Source organism: Grus americana, chromosome 1 (assembly GCF_028858705.1).
Source record: "Grus americana isolate bGruAme1 chromosome 1, bGruAme1.mat, whole genome shotgun sequence".
NCBI lineage: Eukaryota > Metazoa > Chordata > Aves > Gruiformes > Gruidae > Grus > Grus americana.
This window is the reverse complement of record NC_072852.1, coordinates 205,815,147-205,832,321: the sequence shown is the minus strand read 5'-3', so window position 1 is coordinate 205,832,321 and position 17,175 is coordinate 205,815,147. Positions and strand designations below refer to the sequence as shown.

Genomic DNA, 17,175 nt, shown 5'->3' with positions numbered 1-17,175 from the left:
TTGCAGCTATTGTGGAATTCAAGCTAGCATTTTGGGGTGTGTTCAGGAACCAGATTAAGGGCACTCTCGAGCAAAACTTTCAGCTGAAACTGCAGAGAAGACAGAATTTTAAACAGAACAAATAGATGGTAAACAGAAAAGGAGTTACAAGCAAACAAGGAGAATGTTCACAGTTAACCATACCTTAATCATACAAAGATGCTGGGATATTTATTGAACTGTAAGTGAATTCTATGCGTCATCATAAAATTAAATATTCCATTTCATATGGATATTTCAAATATCTTAGCTGAGGTTTCTAAATCCAGTGTCTGTAGGAGATATTTAAATAAATGAAGACTAAATTTAAGCAATGTTGAGATATTTATTCTTGTGTTTTATACCATGGCATGTAAGAATGTTGAGAGTTAATTAAATAAAAAACAGTTTTTTGAGTGTTAAACTAAGTCTGAATGGTGTTCAAGGTCATTAGCTGTAATGGGGTCATCAACCCAATACCCTCTGCAGAACTGCTTTTCTGTTTAGCAACTGTGTTTTACATTGAGTCTGTGCTGATCACTAATGTACGAGTAATAACCAATTTATTTCTTTCACTAAATGTGCCTTTCATAACGGCAATAATAGAGTCCAGACAAGCCCTTTTCAAGGGATTAATTTTCCCTCTAACTCAGGTGGCTAAAATCTTTCTGCCATTTTCTCAATGCTTCACACTGCACGGCCCAGATACAAGGTAGTTCTTTGAAAATGTGCTACTTAGCGTTTTGTTATGCTGTTCAGAGGGCCAAGTAACCACGGTGGAACTTGGAATAAACAGGATTGCCATTATTGACGTAAGATAAAGAGGGGTTTTTTTCCATTCTCGCTAGAAAGGCTTTATTTTTCTCCTTTAGGTCTGGGGAGAGGAAACAATATGGAACTAGTAGAGCAAAAGTAACAGATGCCATTAATTGCACAGAAAGGTTTCTGTTCTTCAGGAAATAGCTGTCTCAGGTTCTTCCCAGAGTTCTTACTCCACTGGTATCTATTATTTTAAACCTATCCTGTGAAATAGTCTCCAACATTAAACTGCCTAATGTGAATATTTGTGGCTCTTTTCTGTCCTTGATTGTTTCTACACAATGCAAAGCACATTCTCAGCAGGAATCCCACTGGGGCTTGGTGTATTGTACATATAATTGCTGAATATTGCAGTTGCCCTCCAGCCATTGGTACCTTATCTAAATATTCGCTACTATTCAGTCAAGCATATTTGCCTCATAGACAGGTTTGTCTATGGGGAAAGAATTATAATCAAATGAAATAAAAAGAGCATAGGTGAAACGTCTATGTAAGCAGTAATGTATTGGAGCAAAATAGTTATTCATTCAGATCCAACAAAACTTAATATTATTAATCCAGTAATTTTTATCGTCCCAGGTACTGAGTTAGAGCAGTTTTTCTTCCAGCCAAAATGCGATAGATTCATTTTTGGCTGATATTACTGAAAATTTCTGCTCATGTCAAAGAACGCATTTACAGAATATTCACGTCACAATTTGAAATGTGGACACAATAACTCTTTCCTCATTGTAGCATGTGATTAAGCCTGTTTATACATCTATACTTATTGCATTTCCTGCAGACTTTATTGCAGAAATGCCTTTCTTAAAGGACCAGAGGCGGGCTGAGGGGAAAGCCCAGTGGTAGACCTGTTTTGGCATATCCCATGTCCCTATGTCTTGAGACCCAAAAGGTAAAAAGACACATTCAATACAAGTTGTACAGGCACAGTCTGGATATGGAGACCCGTATAGTTTACAAGCAAATGCCAAATAAATCCAGAAAATTGTTACCTATTACAGGCTCTGAACACATCATCCTAAATGACTATTTTCTAACTTCATTAACCCAATTTGAACTATGCCCCACAGCTTGGTTATAACTTCAATTAAATTTTAATTTGAAAAACTTCAGTGTAATTTGAACCCTTTGGCCCTGGAGAGCCAAACCAACATCTGCAACCCTGCAACTCAGCATAGAAAACTAACTGCAGATCTTGCAGATTTCTCTATGAAAGCTAATCAGTTGTTACTCAATTCAAAATTAACAATGGCATTTCATAAATATTTAAGCTGAGATTTTGCAAGTTAGGGACATATAGCACAACAATTTAGCCTGTACATTGAAAAAAACCCCAAACGATATTATTTTCCCGTGGCTCAAGACATCCCTCATTACCACTGATACAGATACCGAGAAGTTCTGAATCTGGGCTGCTTTCTCAAAGGCATTACACTTTCAACATTGAGACTAGAAAATGCTTCAGACAGAAGTAAAATAAATAAATAAAATCAGATCAGTTTGCTAAATCATCAGATGTTAGCATAGTAACTTGCCTGGGGCATTTACGTAATCATCCAATTAAAAGAACATCACGATGCAATCTAGTAAACTATCAAACTCAATGTTAATGATGGGGAAAATCATATGTCGCATGTTATCTGAGGAAAAGGGGAAACTTAAGATTTAGTTTATGTGAAATTAGTGCTTGAACGGGGAGCAATGGGGTGAGCAGATTATGTTCTAGATGATGTTGGAGGGAAAAAAAGAAATAGAAGTGGTTGGGTTTTTTTGGTGTTAGATTGTTATTTTATTTGGAATATGGTATGCTGCAGTGGCCTTTTCCTAACTAAAGATCTACAGCTAATGTTGCTAACCCCAGCAATGATACCCTATAAACTGGTTAAAAAAACCTGTATCTACAGAAATGCAGATACAGATTCTTTCCTGGTATCAGTTACTTATGCTCATCAGGAAGCACTGATAAATGCATCGAGTGTTTAATACAGAAAGCCAAAAAACTGGGGTCTCCAAATCCTCAAAAAATAGCCTCAAAAAGGGTATAAGTGGTTCACCAGCTAAATTTCTTGTAACACTTAAATCCTGATTTTTTTTCCCCATGTCTGAAAGATTCAAGCCATCAACTGTGCTGAAGCAGCACTCTGTGGTCTTAGTTAACCTTGAATCTGAAAGTACTTTGGTTGATTCTATACCCTCCCTTTTCAGAAAGAGATGTTTTCTTCAGCCCTATTAAATATGCCTATTGTTCTAGAAGTTTTATAGACATCTATCAAAAATCATTAAATCATGACAAAATTATTGCTAAACTGGGAAACAGAACTCAGAAAATACAAACGGGGGGTGACCTGCTCTAGATACTGTCGCCGTCAAGTGGGAATAGGCTTTTTTTAATAAGAATGCTTCTTCACTGCTAGGTCTATACTTGAAAAATGTCTGTGTGTGGCAAGACTGTGCACCAACCTCTAGTGGGCTGAGTTAGACGGAAAAGTGCCTATGCAGCAGGGAATTTCTGCAAAGGCCTGTATTCAGATGCATCTGCCTGACAGTGCCAGGTTGCATGACAGGTAATCCAGCCTTCACAATTCCCCAGTTCTCTGAGATCTCTCTCATGCGTGAGGAGAGAAGTGCCTTGGCCCATATAACCCTTGTAAAGTCTGTGATATCATCCGTGCCATAAAATGACAGCGTGTTTACCATCTCCCTGGCTAGCTCTCTCTAATACGGCTGACGACGTAGTTAAATGTGAGTTATTGAAATGGAAGTAGCAGTCAAATAAAAGCATGAAATCTTGATCCTCTAATTACTAAAATAAATTATGACTGCTCCAGAATAAGTGTGACACGATGTTAATTAAATGCAATGTCACACAGCATTTACTAGCCAAACAAGGCTTTATTTTTTTTTTTTTTCCTTGCAAAGTTCTTTGTCGAACTGGTGTTATTAAACAGATGCAAGAAGAAAAGAACTTTCTCTGCTCATCTGTAACGATCCTGTCCTGACAGTGACCCTGACTCCTTTAAAAAATAGATACAATTGGTGGAGCTGACATCATTTGTTGCTCATTTCCTCCTTTTCAAAGAGGAAAACTGCTCTGAAAACCAGAACCAAGAACTGTCCATACAACTGTGTTATGGCCATCGTAGGAAAAACCTGCCCTTTAACACATCAGCCTAAAGACCGTAAACTAGATATTGTGGGTTGTTGCTGGAAAGGGAGGTAGGAAAAGATGAGGATTCTCTTACAAACTTTGTATATCAGGAAACCAAAGAAATTTCCTTTCGTGTGATAGTGACATCTTATTGACATCTTTGAGGGAAAAAGAGAATGCTTATTCAGCCGTTACGCAATATCGTAAGACTTTCAAAATGTTGTATTATTCAACATAAGTACAAACTGCTATAGGAAGGAAGAAATTAGCTATAATGTTAAAGGAATAGAGAAATGTTGGAACACAGGTTGTTAATTATGTGAAAATAGCTACAGTTCTGAAACGTTTTATTCTGAGATAACACTCAAACACAATTTTTACATTTCCTATAAAGCAAAATTATGAAAACTGTATTTGGCAAGATAATCAAAACAGTGAGGGATTTTTATGAAATTAAAAGTTTTACTTCTTCATTCAGTTTTTAATTCTTAAAGAGATAACTATATGTTCAAAACAATCTCCTCCAAAAAGGAAAAAAATCCAAAAATATGGAAAACAGATTCTTCAGTATATTTTAATCACTTTGTTGCAGTTTTGTGGGAACAGAATTGTTTCTATACAACATTTAAGGTTAAATAATTCAGCATTTCAGTTAAAAACTATTATCTTCTCCAGCATGAGCTATATGCTACATGCTCATCAATGCTTCCTTTTGGTCCATTGTCTAGAAAATAGGCTAGAAAATGGAGAGACACAGGAGAACACTAGGGCTGCTATGAGAACAGACATTCTGTCACATTTGTGCACTCTTGGGAAAATTAATAAAGGTACTAAAAAAGCGGTTTGGTTCTGCATAAATCCTAAAATGTCACATTTTTCCAAAACAGCTTATGATCTGTGTGCAGCAAAACCTTATAAAAAAAAAGAGCTGCTACGTTGCTATCAGCACAAAGGTGGTGTAGACAGAAAGAAGTGCTTCATCGTGGATACTATCCACTGCTTGGAGAAGTAACTGGCAAGTTATCCGTTCAAAACTAGATACTCAGTTTGACCAGAGTTTAACTAAATCTGCTTAGGGCATGACAGATCAGTCCTTCTGCAAATATATCACAGACTACATTATGTAATGACTGCTGGGTTTAAAGCCCATGCCATGGCCATTATGATTAGTGACAAAGTATTTAACTCTTCTTAAGGAATTCAACGGCTCAATGGGGTCTGTGCAGGAGTTCATGAACATTTTGTGGATTATGGCCCCTTATATCACTGTGATTTAGTAGCAGTTTGAACTTCTCCACGAATTGGAAGAAGTAGATAACATGAGCTTTACTCTTACATCACATGCAGACAGTATAGAAACACATTGGGAAGCTTAGTACTTGCAAATTTCATGAAAATCTGTATCAAAACAGCTCAGGCACAAAAGAAACTTATTTTCATAGCCATAGCAAAAAATACCCAAATTTTGAACTAATTTTGAAAAGGAATTTCAGAAGTTGAGCATTACCATGCAGCATGATGCTATACTCAGTCTCATCAGTGTTACATTGCTACAACTTTGTGAACAGAGCTGAGGTAAGCATGAAGCCTATTTTTGCCTTTTTTTTAAATTTTATTTTATTTTTCCAGAAGATTATTTGTTGTTTTGAAAGTATAGAAGGACTGTACCTTGGCCATAAATACCAGCATAATTTGAACAACTACCCACAGCTGTTGCAATCACTTAAAGATGTTCAGTAAATGTAATTTCTCTGTGGGAAAATTCAGCATTTCAGATTTGTAGATGCTGTAAAGCAGAATAAAAAGTGAAAGTTTCAACTCAGCTATGAAACAGAAATTAAAAATCATGTTCATAACATTTTTGGTTCAGTTTAAATCATTTGCATATACAAAACAGTATATTGTATATAGTGATATCGTATAAAACATTAAATGCAACATACACTTACACATATGGGGGGTTTTTATCCAATCAACAAATTAATGTCTTGATCTTGAAAAAATCCCTTTAGAAGCAGAAAAAACTCTTGCTCTGGAAAACACTGAACTAGTTCTTGAGGCTTGTACTTTCTATGACACTTTGAGGAAAAAAGAAAATACACCTAAAGTCCAAAAAGGATCTGATCTTTTGCTAATGCACCCAGCACATTAAGAATAACCAGCCGATCTTTGAAAACTGTTAATGTCGAAAGAAAACTTGCTGCCGTGCTACAAGTTGGAGACACTTGATGACATAAGAGATGTTGTAGGTGAAACAGATGTGGACTGAACCACTGAGCAATTAAGAATATTTAACCAGAGCAACCTTCTAATCGCTTAGTATGCTATTTAATTTGTGCAAAAAGGGCATATTTTAGAACAATGAAGCTGAAGGTGATTTTTACTAAATCGTTTATTTTAATAGCTGTTTAGCAGGAAGGTATATAGATTTACAAATGTTTGCATTGTTTTAGCCACTAGCAACAAGATGATAATATTGAAAGTTAATTTGGGACTCTGGCTCTATTATTTGCTACTCTAATTACTTGCCTTAGTGAGCAAAGCAGCCTGAGGAAAATAAACTGGAATAGCACCACATCAGGAGACTGAAATGATAGAAGCTCCAGGCTAAGTGATCTGAGGTGTTGCCATTTGCAGAAAGGCTTTGTATTCTAGGTCCTTTGCTTAAAGTGTATTTTCTCTTCTGAAGATTTTTTTACTAAAGCACTGTTTGATTTCATGACATCATCTTCAATAATTTCCGAGGAATTAAGCTTTTTCTTTTTTCATCCCTTTGGCCTCCCTTCTCACCCAGTGATTCAGATTTGAAGAGGTAATAAGAAAAAAGGAAAATTCCCTTTGAAAATATCACTTGAAATGCTTTAATAACTCCTTTGCCTCAGAGTGAATATTGAGTTGTACTGCTGATAGGCAGGGGGAAGGGTTGCACCAATTAAATGGAACCCATTGTTATTCCGCAGTGCCTCATTTCTGTGCAGTGATCTTCTAAAGAAAAAGGCAAAAAGAGTCTGTTTAGTACTAATGATGGCTTCTAAGGAAGGAGAAGGATGCCCTTTTACATACTGTGTCACTGTAATATAAAAGATCGTGCAGAGCATTCTCTTTTGTGCTACTTCAAAATAGCAATACATATTGTAGTAGATGGGACCAGTATATATCTGTGGTTTTATTTTGATGTGTAGTATGATATAAAGTATAATGTTAATGTAGCTGCAGTTTAATTTATTATTTGCGCCTAAAACCATACTACCAATATACGCACCAAATAAAAAGAAGCCTTTACGTGCTCCTTCTCTTCCTATGCCTAGCTTAAACTACAGAATGGAATTTAATTAAAGGCCCTACTTACTTCAATAAGAGAAGCCTTGTCACTTTAATTGATTCTTGGTCAAAGTTATATTGATTGGATAAAAGCAAATCCATTTCTTTCACAAGAATTAAAACATTTAAATAGGCTCTGTCTCCCTTTTGATGAAAGGACATGAAACCGCTGGCAGTTGTCCCTATGGCTGATGTTGATCATTAGCAAATGAGTTAATGTGCATTTATATTAGTACCCATCTTGTTTTATTATAAAGTTCTACTACATTAAGGTCTCTAATGTCCATCTATTAAAACCTAGAAAGTCATATAAAAAGTCCTTACTATATTCTGGTGTAAAATTTGTTTAAAATGTGTTTAAAACACTGTTTAAAATTTCTGGATCTGAGCCTGTACTGAGTGCTTTTAATTCTCATAGTGGATATCAAAGTCTGATAAGGGTATTGAGTACGTCAGAGTTACCGCTTACTTAAACAGTTTAAAAATTACTTAAATGTCATCTTTCAGAAATCAGACCTAATTTACTTGCAGATAGCTGTTTTAGCAGTGCTTAAGGCCAAAAATCTTTTTCCCAAATCTTCTGCAGACTGTATCCCAAAGAAGCTTGCATGGAAATTTCTACCTTTAGCTTATCACTTCTGTTTGAGGTCTAGTATGTCTTTCTAAGACTTCTGAAACCCTAAGACTTCTAAGGCTTCTGAGAACTCACTTTCTCTAGCAGAATAAGATGAAAAGTGAACACTATGTTACACCTAAGGTCCATGTAAGTCTGTATGCTGTCTCCAGCAGTAGCCAATAAATGTTCAGAAGTGCAACGTAAGACGCAGCACGTGTAGAGTAATACTTCCCACTGCAATATTTTCTTAGTTGTCTCTGATGTAGTCCTCCATGGGCTGCAGGGGTTCAGACTGCTTCCCCATGGCCTTCTCCATGGGCTGCAGGGGAGTCTTTGCTCTGATGCCTGGAGTACCTCCTCCCCCTCCTTCTGCACTGACCTTGGTGTCTTCAGGGCTGTTTCTCTCACATTTCCTCACTCCTCTCGTAGCTGCTGCATAGTGGTTTTTGCCCTTTCCCCTTTCTTAAGTATGTTATCACAGAGGCACCACTGATGACCACATCAGCGTCAGTGATGGACTCAGCTTTGGCCAGTGGCAGCTCCGCTGGAGCTGGCTGGAACCAGTTGTGTCTGACATGGGGGCAGCTCCTGGTGGCTTCTCACAAAGGCCGTCCCTGCATCCCCCCCACTACCAAAACATTGCCATATAAACCCAATACAGACAAATAAATAACACCCGTAATTTTCTAAAATCTACAGGTATTTGCAAAAACCTTTCAAGGTAGTGGGACAGGGAGAGGAATGTCACTGAAGTACATCTAGTCCTGGCACTGACTGCTTCTGGATGTGGAAACAAATAGGACTTTTAAAGAAGAACAAATCTGAGAGAAAGGATACCAGAAGCTATGTAAAGTTTGAGCCTTGTTGGCAGTAACTTCAGACCTGAGACTGGAAGCTCTGCCAGGCTGGACTTCTCCTTTAATTTGCTTCTACGTCTGTCTGTAATGAAGTTAGTTTTTAAAACTATCACATGCAGATAGTAGAATGAGAAAATATCATAATAAGAAATAAAAAGTATTTATTATGTCTTTGAAATGTCAATAAAATCTTTCTTGTAGTTGAGAATTTGTGACATATTGTTTACCTGCTGAAATACACTGCACTCTGTGTATTAGGGACTGCTGGAGAAAATGCATATTTTTCACGTAGATTTTGTTATGGGAAAAAAACAGAAGTGAACACCTCTGTTTTCATGGCATTGCTTGCATATGTCTATGTTTATCCTCCTTCAGGTATGTGCAATCACAAAAATGTGACTGGGGATGGCCATAGCTGTGTGTAATGAAATTTTTAGACATGACCATCACTTTGGCGATCCTGTAGAAACTCATTCTAACATTTTATTTATTTACTTATTTATTTATTTCATATTATCTTAGGATGTTAAGAAACAAATAAAGTAGCTAATCTTATTCATAGTCATCTATTTGATTGTTAGTATGTAATAGCATAATCATAGGGTTTGTGTAAATAACGCTGCAAGCTATGGGAGAAAGCACGGCTGATATTTTAAGTTTACTGTGTATGGTCTAGTTACAATTGGCAGGTATATAAAATATGTATTATGATTTGATAAAAGGAATCAGCCATATTTTACATTTAACACTGGTGTGTTAAACTTCTAGGCTTTTAAAAATGGGAACCTTCTCCGCTGCTGTAGTAAATTATTTGCTCTCTCTAAGCAGTTACCTCATCCCTGATTGGCGTCAACCTCATATCCCCATTTGGAATTCCAGAAAAATGAAAGCTCGAGTGTGACGATTTTATTTGCTCTGATTTTCACAATACAATTAAAATTAAAATTTCTTAACCTTAATTTTGTTCATGCGTAAAAGTTCTTCTTTTTAGTCCCTGTGTTGGTCAGAACTACAGCATTTCAAATATTTCACAAATCCTGTACTGCAGTCAGTCAGCTGGGATCTTTCTCAGCAGAAAAGGTGAAATTGCCAAAAGCTTGGATAAGATGGACTTTTGTTTTCCACTGTCCTGCTGAGTAAGTACAAAGTCACAAGAAGGCAGTTGCGTGAAACTATTTTTTCTCAGAATAATTTTATTAATCCCTTCTACATATTCATGAGTTTTCTATGTTTTAGCTAGTATTTATGTAAATGAAAGAAAGTTAAACAAGCCAAAAAAAATACTACATAGTAAGGTTTCCTAAGTATTCCTGAAGTCTCCTAATTGAATCTTTGCTTTGTTTTTATTTCTCTCAATATTATCAACCTGTAGCTATTTTTTTAAATGCAGATATGCCCAGGGGCAGTATAGAGCAATAGAAAGCCACTGTTCTCTGATAGACAAGAAGTAGAGAACATGTTAATAAGCATGGTGGGAGATGGCTTCATGTTTTTTCCCTACAAATGTATCTGCTAATATTTCCCCATGTGCCTAGCAGTATCTCTGTCTGCTCTTTTTTCTTCCAGGTGTGGGCTGGCAGGGCAGGAGTCCAGCCAGCAGGTTGCATTACTGTATATAGTCTTTTAATTGCCATTTAACTAATGTTTTAATAAGGTTAGAATTTTTCTAAAATAATCACTGAAATTTGTGGCACTATTTTTTTAAAAGCACTCAACGGGAAAAAAAATTATAAAAAGCAGTAATTATCTGTGAGTTAGATCTCCCCTTGCTGCTTTGCCTGCAAATCATGCCTGCCTTCAAACTCCATAAAACCATTCTACTCCATCCCAGGACTCCTGCCGTAATCAGCAGTATGGTTTGACTTCAAGGGAGCTCCTTCAAACTTAGCAAGCCTTTCCCAGCCTTTAACCGTTTGAAGAGCCTTTTACTTTTTTTTCTCTGATAGCTCTGGTAACTTCATCCTGCCAGAACTTCTAGTCCCGATGTATACCAAATGGCCTACAGAAACAAGCACTTTGCCAATGAAAAACAGCTTCTTTCTCCTCCACACCAGGTCTTCTCTCCCCAACCCCAGCCCAGCAGCGATGTCTCCACAGGAGAAGCGTGCTTATCTCCTATGTCACCGTGCAGATGGGATAATTTCATGAGGTGATACAGGCAGGCAATACGATCACGGGTGCAGCAGAACTCTGCAGTTGCCCTAAGCAGGATTTTTTGGGCAGAATGAAGACTTCAGTCCAAACAGCTGGACCATTACCAGCACTGACAGTATCAATGGATATTTAAATCAACAAGGGAGAGACCTTTTTTTCTTTCTTTCCATGTCACTGCTCTCCTGAGAGTTAATTTCCTATTTCCTGTGCAGTGTGAGGGGACTGGTGTGTATGCCTGTCTCCTGGGAGCATCTGTCCACCCATCTGCATGTGTCTGCGACCGCTAGCGCTTTCTGGGAACTCCAGGCACACAGTAGCGTGTGGTGATGTGAGAGGAGGTGGCAGGCTGCATTTCCTCGGTTTTTGTTAGTGTCAGATTAAAGACAAGGATAAAAGGTTACAGCATGTTCTTTCTTTTCTTACCTTTTAAAACTGTATTAACCTTCTTATGGAGGAAATAAAAGCTTAGCCGTACCATTACAGTCTGACCTGCCCTTTTAAAATTAGACCTGCTGACACTTCCTGAAAAATATCTAGAAGTGCTCTATCTACTCAGTTTGGGCTATTTGATTCCTCAAAGGAAGGACTAGTTGAAGATTTAATTTATCTCTGCCCTTTATTCTTTATTTTCTTTTCCTACAGACAGCAATGAGTCCTCAGGCTTACTTGGCTTCTGATGTTTCTAGATCCAGGACTGGGATCTGGTTAATGATCACGATACCTAAACTGCAGCTTCCAACCATGCATTATGTGTTTGCCCTGTGTTATAAATAACGCAAATCTAGAGCATGACTGCCCATACAGATGTGGCTGCTGTCATTTGACACAACCAGGCTACCCAGATATCTATGCAGACATCTGTGGGGCTGGCAGATCTGATGCAGGGAGTTGCGCAAATGCCAGCTGGAGAGGTGTCTGGAGGCCTGGTTGGATTCACTGGTGAGTCTCAGATGAAAATAGGTGCCTGAGGGTGAGTGAGCAGCAGAAACATGCCCGAGGCAACAAAGTCAGTGCTTGGATGATACTTAAGCACATGGCTGACCAGTGCTGGCACCTGTTTGCAGAGAAGCAAAATCATTCTCAAGGCTATGCTGGCTGGTATTAGGGACCCAGACAACTACTGTACATGCAGATACCTACAAATAGACACCTAAAGCTAGACCTGAATTCCACCATCAGAGATGCAGAAAGGAACATGTTGGCACATGGAGATATTTCAGGCACTGTAGGAAATCTCGAATAGGTGTAGGCACTTCTGATTACTGAATTGAAGGCTCTAGGGCAGGAGCACTGCATGTAGGTGCTGTCTCACGGTGGGATTCGCCTAGCTAGTGGCAGCACAGTGCAGTGGCACCCCTCTATCTCTGTAGACCCACAAATAAGCCCAGTGCTAAACTGTAAATGAATGGAAAAAAAGGTGTATCTTCATGGAACTGTGCAGGGGGAATCAAATGAGGGAGTCTCCCGATGGATGTGTCTTCACTCCCACAGATGGGATGCTCCAGCATGGGTCCCCCATGGGGTCACAAGTCCTGCCAGCAAACCTGCTCCAGCGTGGGCTCCTCTCTCCATGGGGCCACAGGTCCTGCCAGGAGCCTGCTCCAGCGCGGGCTTCCCACGAGGTCACAGTCTCGTTTGAGCATCCACTTGCTCTGGCGTGGGGTACTCCACAGAGTGCAGGTGGAATCTCTGCTCCACCATCATCCTCCATGGGACAGCCTGCCTCATCATGGTCAAAGGGGACGCTTCCAGCAGCTTCTCACCAAATCTACCCCTGTAGCCTCCCCCTTCTACCAAAACCTTGCCATGCAAACCCAATACAATCTAAAGAGGCATCTTCAGTGTTTTACTGAGTGATTTATGCGTGACTATTCATAACAGATAAATCAAACAAGATTTTGACCTTAAATTGATGTGTAAATTGAAGCAGGAATAGTTGAACTGTCAAAACAAATTCCAGTATTATCACACTTGTCTTTATATTAGAGATGAGATTTGGAAGATATAGCCTGAGAAATGATACAGTCATTGGTAGTGTGTCCTATTACAGATCTTCATAATTCAGTGAAGGATCATTTTCTAAATCCTTCTATCACAGTAGTTCCAAGAATCCAGACCTTTGTCCTTTTAAAATACAGTATTTCTGAAAATATTCAGTGACTTTCACTCATTTCTTGCTGCTCTAAATCTGACAGTCATTCCTAAACACCCATTTCAATACAGCCAACCACAGCCAACCATTTCTCTCTCTCTCACTCCTGATTACCCACCCCTGTTTGCATTTTCCCATGTTTCTGGCAGCCCGTCTCACAGCGATTAGGGTGGTTGCAGCTGGCAGTGGGCATTTCTGCCATGAGCATCCCTAATTCCTGCCATCACCTAGCATCTGCTCAGCGGTATCCTGCCCCTCAATGTCTTAATCTCTAGCTCCATTTATCCTTGGGGTAAACATCTTCTCCAAGAAGGTTTCTTTGTCTGCTCTGTTCATATCAGAAAAGTGAATGCTTTTAGTAACTATGATTTGATCTGACACATACAGCCAAATCCAACTGTTGTTCTGTGCAGCAGGCAGCAGCGCATTTCTTATTCAAGTGTGTTAATTCACTGTGGTGGTCTATACTATTTATTGAAGACATTTTGATAATGTCATTATAAATTGTGCGTGTCTAATGAGTTGCATTCAGGGAAATTGCTATATTAAAATAATCCCTTTTTTACATAAAATACTTGTTTCCTATCTGCAGTTTTTTAAGGGAAAACAGGTCGGTGATGCTTTGGCTGGACTTTACTGTGTTTTCTAATTTAGTGGCTATTGCTGAGGTTTTGTATCTGACATGAAATTATGCCAGTCCAGTGAAGCGACTGCAGTTACACCAGTTCATTTTAACTGAGCATACAGCCCTGGTTTCTGACTGCAGAGTAAGTGTCACCGGGCCTTATGTTGCAACGCAGTGAAACTTAAAAAAATGCATTTCACCCTTACAAACTTGGAATAGGGAACAGAGTAGATAGTAAAAGAGAAAACCAAAAATCTTCAGCAGCACTGTGTTTCTCCTGCTTTCACAAGATCGAGATGAGAATTATCACTGAGTTTTGTTAGAACAAGAAATGTAGCTCATTAAAACGAAGCTCTGGTAGTTTCACAGCTATACCTTAATGATAATGATTGAGGAGACTGCAAACACTTTTGGCTTTGGGGACTACGTTCAGATGATTACACTGATGTGCACAGTGTGAAATCCTAAATAGACTAGAATAAAATACTGATCTGAAAAATAAAATTAAATAAAAGCCCCAAACAAAGAAAATTTGAACACCAATTTTTTTAACCAATTTCCTACAGAAACTAAGACCAATACAGTCCTGAATCCTACATTGGCACAAATGGAAATATAGGTAAAAATTAACCTGTGCATCTAGAATAGAACCTCTCCCAAGGGCATTTTTTTTTTTTTTAATTCTTACATAGGCTTCAATTTCTGACAACATTCAACCCCACCACCACCACTCTCTCATTCCCCCTCCTCAGCAGGACAGGGGGGAGAAAATAAGATGGAAAAACTCGGTTGAGTTAAGAGAGGGAAATTCCTTATCAATTACCATCATGGGAAAAACAGTCTAGACTTGGAGAAAATTTAATTTATTGCCAATTAAAATAGATTTGGATTGTGACAATCAAAGACAAATTAATACACCACCTTCCCCACACCCTCACTCCCCATTCCCAGACTCGAAGTGACTCCTTCATTTCAGACCCCTCCACCTCCCTGCCCAAGCAGCGCGGGGGAATGACGAATGGAGGTTGCAGTCAATCCGTAACAGTTCCTTCTCCTCACGCTTTTCCCCTGCTCCTCCACAGGCTGCAGTTCCTTCAGGGAATATCCACTTGCTCTGGTGTTGGGCTCTCCATGGGCTGCAGGTGGATATCCGCTCCACCATCATCCTCCATGGGCTGCAGGGGGACAGCCTGCCTCACCATGGTCTTCTCCACGGGCTGCAGGGGGATCTCTGCTCCTGCGCCTGGAGCATCTCCTCCCCCTCCTTCTGCACTGACCTGGGTGTCCGCAGGATCGTTTCTCATATCTCTCCCCCCCCACCCCTCCCCATTGCTATGTGGGAATTTTGCCCTTTTTTAATTATATTTTCCCACAGGCACCCCAATCTCGCCTGACGGGCTCACCTGTTTGCTGTTGCTGGAACCAGCTGAGTCCAGCACAGGGCAGCCCCTCACAGAGGCTATTTGTTACTCAGGCCCTGGGGCACTGGGACAACCCAGTTCCCCATGTGGGTCCTGGTGCAGCACCAGGTGGTGATTTTGAACCTTAACCATCATGAGTACTCTGAAATTGAAATCTTACAAAAGTGTGATGTATATTAGCCTAATTTCTATGAAGTTATGTACGTTTTGTGGCTTTTTAGGTGAGTCATGAAATAGATATTTTATGGTAAGAAGTATAAAACCCAAGTCTGAATAGATCTGGTTTTATAACTTATTATTTTAGTTATGATGAATGTAAGAAACTAGAGGGAAAATAACTGAAACAGTGCATTTTGTTATTGACAACCATTAATCGATTTACCTTAACAAAGAATACTTTTTTCTGATTTATTTAACAGGCTAATGACCTTATCCAATTGCCTGCAGTTTTCTTTATGACAGAGGTTTGAGATTAAGTTTTACAATTATTCTTTTTAACTTTTGCCAATGGAGTGGCCATCTGCATGGTCATCTGGACATCATGACGATATAAGGAAATCAAAGCATAAATTAACTTAATTGGAAATGTTATTTCTTCCTGGGCAGGATCTCACAGATCAGACCATGTTATTTATTCAGGAGTCTTATTTTGACAGGATTTGCTGTCAGAAGTACTGTCTCATGAGGCTGGTTGTAGAACTGAATGACAGAAATGTAACAGTGTTATATCTTTCCATTTCTCTGACCTGTATCACTTCTCCTTTTCTAAGAATGCTGCCAGGTTCAGTAGGAAATAGTTGATACACCATGTGATACAGCAAATTAAGACTATGTTAAATTGAAACAGTTACTGGAAATACTGATTAATTATAATGTAAAAGCCACCTTTTCCCTTGCATTCAAAACATTATCTAATTGTCTAAAATCAAAAAGTATTAGAAACTGCCTTTCTTTTTATCCATCTCTCCATCCATATTGTATTGGGTTTGCGTGGCAAGATTTTGGTAGCAGACGGGCTACAGAGGTGGCTTCTGTGAGAAGCTGCTAGAAGCTTCCCCCATGTCCAACAGAGCCAATGCCAGCCGGCTCCAAGAGGGACCCACCGCTGGCCAAGGACAAGCCCATCAGCGATGGTGGTAGTGCCTCTGGGGTAACAGAGTTAAAAGGAGGGGAAAAAAAACCCCAACGTGCACAACTGCAGTCAGAAGAGAGGAGTGTGAGAGGAACAACTCTACAGACACCAAGGTCAGTGAAGAATGAGATGGAGGAGGTGCTCCAGGTGCTGGAGCAGAGATTCTCCTGCAGCCCATGGAGAAGACCATGGTGAGGCAGGCTGTCCTCCTCCATCCCATGGGGGATGATGGCGGAGCAGATATCCACCTGCAGCCTTTGAAGGACCCCACACCAGAGCAAGTGGATGCCCGAAGGAGGCTGTGACCCCATGGGAAGCCCACACTGGAGGAGGCTCCTGGCAGGACCTGTGGCCCCATGGAGAGAGGAGCTCACACTGGAGCAGGTTTGCTGGCAGGACTTGTGACCCTGTGGGGGACCTGCACTGGAGCAGTTGGTGAAGAACTCCAGCCTGTGGGAAGGACTCATGTTGGAGAAGTTGGTGGAGGACTGTCTCCCATGGGAGGGATCCCGTGCTGGAGCAGGGGCAGAGTGTGAGGAGTCCTCCCCCTGAGGAGGAAGGAGCAGCAGAGACACCGTGTGATGAACTGACCACAACCCCCATTCCCCGTCCCCCTGTGCTGCTGGGGGGGAGGAGGGAGAGAAATGGGGAGTGAAGTTGGGCCTGAGAAGAAGAAGGGAGGGGTGGGGGAGGTGTTTTAAGATTTGGGTTTATTTTTCATTACCCTACTCTGATTTGATTGACAATAAATTAAATTAATTTTACCCAAGTCGAGTCTGTTTTGCCCATGACGGTAACAGGTGAATGATCTCTCCCTGTCCTTATCTCGACCCAGGAGCCTTTCGTTATATTTTCTCTCCCCTGCCCAGCTGAGGAGGGCAGTGACAGAGTGGCTTTGGGGGTACCTGG

The 17,175-nt window shown here is 39.8% G+C and overlaps 1 protein-coding gene across 5 annotated transcripts in view; it reads left to right on the top strand.

The window, feature by feature from the left end:
• Positions 1 to 17,175, top strand: part of CNTN5 (contactin 5) — a 753,708-nt gene that overhangs the window by 139,251 nt on the left and 597,282 nt on the right. The window lies entirely within an intron of this gene.